This window comes from Limulus polyphemus, unplaced genomic scaffold (assembly GCF_000517525.1).
Source record: "Limulus polyphemus unplaced genomic scaffold, Limulus_polyphemus-2.1.2 Scaffold3129, whole genome shotgun sequence".
Lineage (NCBI taxonomy): Eukaryota > Metazoa > Arthropoda > Merostomata > Xiphosura > Limulidae > Limulus > Limulus polyphemus.
In genome coordinates this window covers 130,720-137,685 of record NW_013668739.1, presented here as the reverse complement: position 1 = coordinate 137,685, position 6,966 = coordinate 130,720, and the positions used below count along the sequence as shown (strand labels likewise).

The 6,966-nt window shown below is 36.4% G+C and overlaps 1 protein-coding gene across 2 annotated transcripts in view; it reads left to right on the top strand.

Moving 5' to 3' along the window:
- The first annotated feature begins 5,452 nt into the window (after positions 1 to 5,452).
- The window catches only part of LOC111088102 (BAI1-associated protein 3-like), a 96,912-nt gene continuing 95,398 nt past the window's right edge, over positions 5,453 to 6,966 (top strand). For both annotated transcript variants that reach the window (XM_022397081.1, XM_022397080.1), the window contains exon 1: positions 5,453 to 5,548. The gene's annotated coding sequence lies outside the window, so the exon portion shown is untranslated. The remainder of the gene's footprint in view (positions 5,549 to 6,966) is intronic.

The following is a 6,966-nucleotide window of genomic DNA, read 5'->3' as shown; positions in this document are numbered from 1 at the left end:
GGAGCATACGCGTAGTTAACGATAAAGTCCTCTGTTTAATGGTGTGGAGCATACGTGTAGTTAACGATAAAGTCCTCTGTTTAATGGTGTGGAGCATACGCGTAGTTAACGATAAAGTCCTCTGTTTAATGGTGTGGAGCATACGTGTAGTTAACGATAAAGTCCTCTGTTAAATGATGTGGAGCATACGTGTAGTTAACGATAAAGTCCTCTGTTTAATAGTGTGTAATGTACGTGTAGTTAACGATAAAGTCCTCTGCTTAATGGTGTGGAGCATACGTGTAGTTAACGATAAAGTTCTCTGTTAAATGATGTGGAGCATACGTGTAGTTAACGATAAAGTCCTCTGTTTAATAGTGTGTAATGTACGTGTAGTTAACGATAAAGTCCTCTGCTTAATGGTGGTGGAGCATACGTGTAGTTAACGATAAAGTCCTCTGTTTAATGGTGTGGAGCATACGTGTAGTTAACGATAAAGTCCCTGCGTAACTAATTGCATTTAAAGATGTCACTTGTTCTGTGTAACTGTTATCAAAGCAATAAACTATGGTTCTGGTCTTACGTCTTTCCTGGGACGGGGCGCGTTGTGCCCTCAGGGTCGGGCGTCGTCTGCATGTCTGGTGCCTCTGCTCGTGATTCGTTGTTCGTACAGATCAGGCCTGAAGCTCTTTCCTACCATTCATCATCAAGATGCATCGCTCTTCCTGTCTTCTTCACGGCTTTCTTTCAGGCTTGAAATTCAACAACCCATCTATGCACAACCAAAATTTCACGAAAATAATTAACTTTTCCGAGAAATGAATGAAAAAAAACTTTAACTTCTGAACACCCCTGGTTATCAAACCTAAATACCTAGCATGATTGGATCGGATCGATCACAAAGTTGAAAGTGCTTCCCTAATATTTTACACGAAGCTTAAGATACACATTGTAATGTTTTTTTATTTTTATCAAATGTTGTTATACACAAGCTCCGTTAGATATTGTGTATTTCAAAACCATAAATTCAGCAATTTAAAACAAAATATCGTTGTTTGTTTACTTGTTATTGTTAATTGTAAAGCCACGCAATTGCTATTTGTGCCGTGTCTACCACGGGTATCGAAACCCGGTTTTTAGCTTTATAAGTCTTCAGGCTTACGGTTCAGCCACTAAAGCATTAGAAATCAACAGCCCTAAAATTTGTAATAAAAATCGTGTTAATTGTAGATGTGTGTGTTTTTTTGTTTTGCAAAAATTATTTTAATTTGTTCATTTCGGATTCAAAATCGGAAGTGTGTAAAAACAGTATTTCTGTAGCACACAAGTCACTGCCCAAGATGCCTATCGTTCAATACTAGAACTCGTCACTTTTAGGCTGGACGATGAGAGATAAAAGATCCTCTGAAATGATATTTATATACATGCAGTATAATACTTTTAAAATATTGATATTGAACGAAAAGTGAGTTGTACAAGACAAAATATTAATCGGAAATGCTATTTTTACACACTTCCGATTTTGAATCCGAAATAGGCAAATTAAGAGAAATGATAAAAAAAAACATCCGAAATTAGTATAATTTTGATTTTACATTTTAGGCCTAATGGTTTCTATTGCTTCCCCAGCTTTCAGCTCTTGAACCGTAACATTTAAGGTATTATGCTGTTTATAAAAGTATTATCATTCAGCCGATTGACCTGTAACCACTCCTCTATATCCTGTATCTTTTAAGTATGCCATAGTCTTCACGTTCAGCACAGATTTTTCAGTAAGTTGATGATAATGCCACGACAATTACCTGCTCGACCATAATCACCTTAAACAAGGTTCTACAAATAGCAATCAATGACCTTCATGAGTGTTATAGACAATGATGGTTTACACTCAATACGAATAAAACCAACGCTATTCTGTTTGATCCAGCAAAAGTGAATATCGCCCATGACGAAATCGCGATATCTTAAATGCTCACATTTGCCACGTTACTATACAATTGTCTAACAAAGTTAAACATTTGGGTGTCAACTTCGATAAATACGAATAAAACCAACGCTATTCTGTTTGATCCAGCAAAAGTAAATATCGCCCATGACGAAATCGCGATATCTTAAATGCTCACATTTGCCACGTTACTATACAATTGTCTAACAAAGTTAAACGTTTGGGTGTCAACTTCGATAAATAAATGACTTGGTAGACTCACCTAGTAACGGTCAACTTAAGGTAACAAAACGAGTCAACCTTCTGAGATTTCTGACTGGAGCCACTTGAGGTTTGAATACACTTCTTCTCCCCTATTCTTATAAGGCCTTCATTCGTCCTTGCATTACCTATGGTCATACCTTATAGATATGAGTTTCTTCTATTTATGAACGTGTTAGAACACCATGTCCTCTGTCTGACCTTCAAAATAAAGTTACTCTGTCCAACTCGAAATTTTTATGATCTCATTACAGTTTCCAACACTCTTCGTCGTCCTCAGAAATTTCCTATCAAATACATTACACGCTGTATCCAAGCTCACAACGTTATCCTTACCGATCTGACTACTTTGTGTTCAGTCCTTCCTCTGTCAGATTTTTCCTTTCCCACAACCACTTCTTCGTCAAAGAAATGTTTTTTAAATTATGCACTTTTAGAGGTTTCGTCTGTGGCTCGAGGCAATGTAATTATCGACGTAAAGGCCTTCACCTCATGATTATTTGCTATAAACCTGAATACTGCGAGTATATAACGCAATCGTAATTTATTTATCTCGCTAGTCTGAATATGCTGATATTAGGATTATATAAACAGTTCTGTCCCGCTTCTTTTTTATTTATTAAAGTATAAGATTATAATATATACACAGTTAGATGTGGTCTCATGGTATTGAAAAATGTTGCAATACTTAAAAATAAATAAATAATCTTAAAAAATTATAAATACAGATTTATCTATAAAAAAGTGAAAAAAAGGAAAAGGTTTTTAATTGTTGTCGAGCTCCCGCGGGTAATTTTTTATAAACTTCATACAGAGAGTTGAGTACGTTATAAGCGAAAAATAATCATTTCGTCAAATCACAATGATATACTCAGATCAAGACTTTAGAATTTCCAAGACAGGGATATCCCTTGTACTTAATGGCATTGGAAAACAAAGGAATATGGATTAACTCGGTGTACCAGGACCACCAAAAAAGAAACCTGCAACAAGTCGTGCCCCAGCAGCCATGAAAGCAAAGAGCAGAATCTTGTAATCAGTGAGAATCACAAATACAAAGGTCAGTGGCAAAAGCTGTCCTTTTGTCCCAAGTAACAATACACAACACAATCAAGAAGTATTTTCACTGAAAGTGAAGCTAACAGGGTATGGGTTCACCAACTCCAGAGGCAGCGCATGGGGGTTACTATCCGTCGTATACTATATGAAGGAGTGGTGTGCTTTGGACATGGTACCCTAACAACGGAGCCTTTTACAATAAAAACTACACTGCAGAGTAATTATCAAGATGCACTATCGTCAAATAGAGCAAGATCAGAGGTGGCAACATGGGTGAAGTATAGAAAGTATACAGAAAGGGGTGGTGTGCTTTGAACATGATATTTTAACAACGAAACCTATACAATAAAAATGTAACTGCAGAGCTATTATGATGATGCACGGTCGTCAGATGGCGGCGTAGACTGTAACGACGTGGCGAGGTTCCAGAATTATTTTAATATAACGTACTCACCTCTCTGTATATATTAATCATTTACACAATTCATAAAAATATTATAAGTTTTAAAACAAAGTTCTTAGTCACATATTGCTTACATGTAAATCGATGTGAAAGCATCGAGCATGCTTATCTCCTTACGAAGTTAATTAAGTGATTTGTACACGTTCATTTCCACTGTCTTGATTTTCATGATGTTCAATGTGCTACATCTTAGGAAGTTTCTCAGATGTAATACTTGGGAGAAACAGAAAGGCAATTAATATATTTATCAGAAATTCAAGTATAAATAATGGGGTGGAATATTTATTAAGTATTTATATGATAAGTCTTAAAATAATATTTTTTCTAACTATTTTTATTTTCTAATTTAGGGAAAAACAACTTTCAATATGATTTCCGCCATGCCAGCTGTTGCCGTCCGGCGGGAGCGAAGGAAAAGCAAGAATAGACTCATGTCTGCTTCTTTTAGCCAACAAAGCAATCTGTCGTCCCTTGCGAGCTCACGTACTACTTCCCGCCAGTCAAGACGCACTCCTACACAGAGTGTTAGCACAATCAGCACCTTACCCTATTCGGAGAACCAGCTTGGAATCCCTTATCACCGCTACTGCCAAGAGAGCTACGAAGCGGAACAACAAAGGCTACAACTTATTGTCTATGCAGGGGCCGTCTTGATAGTAGCAGGATTGGTGTTGGCGTTTATTGGAGTTGGCGTTAGACTGCCTACTGCTCAAAACATCGGACTGCTCTTTATTGGATTGGGTTCAATACTTTGCTTCATCAGAGTGTTTTGTACCAGGCAACAAACCACGCTTGTCAAGCAACCCAGGTTCGCAACTTCTAGCACTTCCGGCGACTCACTGTACACTCTGGCACAGTCTTCCAGCAATGCCACAACGCCATCTAACGAGTCACTAAGATTTCACTCACTTCCTGTTAAGAGGCTTCCTCTTTCGCCAACCCAGGAAAGTACCAGCACATCAGCGACTAGCTACCGCAGCACCAGCCTCACTCCTACTAGCCTAAACAGTATTCCCGAGACCCAGATACTGATTACAGACGATTCGGAGAGATACTGACTCGAGGAATGTGGGGCAGCGATTCCGCGGTACCAGCGACATCTGGATTACTGTAAAAATTGTAAATATTCCAACACTTTCCAACAAACTAGAATGTCGCGGACCGACACACCAAGGAGAAAATGCATGCGAAAGTTAAGCGATAGCTAATTCTTCTTTTGTTTTATAGCATTGCACATATATTTTCTAATTATAGTCAGGACTAAAATTAAAAACAAAACCAATACGATTTTAATTTAAATTGTGTGACATTTTTTAAAATCTGTTCCCTGCTCTAATATCACCTAGATACGAATAAAAATATTAGATCATTAAGCTATAACGTTTTCTACCCAAATAGTTCGCTGTTTGTGATTTTGTTTCAACCAATGAGAAACCTTTATCTAAAGATCACGTGGCCTCTTCTTACGCGCTGCCCCACTGGTCCAGAATCTTTCCTTGCGAGGAGCTTATTCTGACTCCCATGTGCTCAGCTTGTTCAATTACTTTGTTCAATCAATAAACTATGACAAAGCAATAACACCATAACTAAAATGTTTTTAAAGAAAGCTACAACTCAATATTTACTTACAATATACTTTGAAGTAAAGTTTTATCAAAGTTCAATAAATAAGAATGAAAAAGAAACTACCAAAATATGAACTCACTATGGGACTTATTGGTTGGATTTAACTGATAATGAACTCACTATGAGACTTATTGGTTTGATTTAACTGATAAAAGTTTGAATTGGTGCTTTTTGATACTTAAGCAGCGGACTTCTACCCGAGGGAAAAACCTCAAGTAAGTAACTGTGCAAGAAACTTAAACCAGTAAACACTTCTGGATGATTCATCGTAGCATTTAGTATTAATAACAAGATGTTTATGTTGTGAAGTTTAAACTTCTGTTAGGCTTAGGAATGTATTAAAATCCATTACGGTCAGCCAGGTGTCGTTCCAAAAAATCAGCTGTTGCGATTAGCAACAACCCTTTTGTTATTTTTTTTGTAAAAGTTCTTATTTTGATTTATTTAAATTTATCTAATTCATTTGTATAATTATAATTATATTTTCCGATCATTAATTTCTAAATATCTTTAATTATTTGTAATTAAGTTTAAATTTACTTTATATTCTTTTTTTTTTCCAGAGTTTTATCTAAACGTTTCGCACAAACGACTTTGAACTTCGAAATGATTAATATCCATGATATTTTTATCACCTGATAAAGGTTTTGACCTTTGTTTGTTTATTGTTAAGCGCAAGTCTGCACAACGGGTTATTTTCGCTGTGCTCACTACAGGAATCGAACCCTGAATTTTAGAGTAATAAACTCGAGTTTAGCCCCGATCTGATGTTAATGATTTCAGAAGAGATGATGGATACGCAACTTACCCTTTTCTGCCACATAAGTTTCCAAGTCGCAAACGAACACGCCGAGCATGAATTAAGCGGAGAAACATACGATTCCGAGACTCGTATTTGTTTAAAACGCTTGGACACAAGCACGCCGTTATTATTTACATTTAACACACTAAGGTTGTTAGAATAACAAAGGTTAAGAACATCACGACAGCAACGGTGTTTCAGTAAAAAAAAAAAGATGAAGAAAATGAGGACTTTATCGTTAACTACACGTACGCTCCACACCATTAAACAGAGAACTTTATCGTTAACTACACGTATGCTCCACACCATTAAACAAAGAACTTTATCGTTAACTACACGTATGCTCCACACCATTAAACAGGAACAGATAATCAAATCCTTTACTAAAAACATCCGCAACAGTTTCACCCATTGATTTATACTCCAGATCCTTTTCTAAAAACATCCGCAACAGTTTCACCTATTGATTTATACTCCAAATCCTTTTCTAAAAACATCCGCAACAGTTTCACCATTGATTTATACTCCAGATCCTTTTCTAAAAACATCCGCAACAGTTTCACCCATTGATTTATACTTCAGATTATTTTATAAAAACATCCGCAACAGTTTCACCCATTGATTTATACTTCAGATTATTTTATAAAACATCCGCAACAGTTTCAACCATTGATTTATACTCCAGATCGTTTTCTAAAAACATCCGAAACAGTTTCACCCATTGATTTATACTCCAGATCCTTTTCTAAAAACATCCGCAACAGTTTCACCCATTGATTTATACTCCAGATCCTTTTCTAAAAACATCCGCAACAGTTTCACCCATTGATT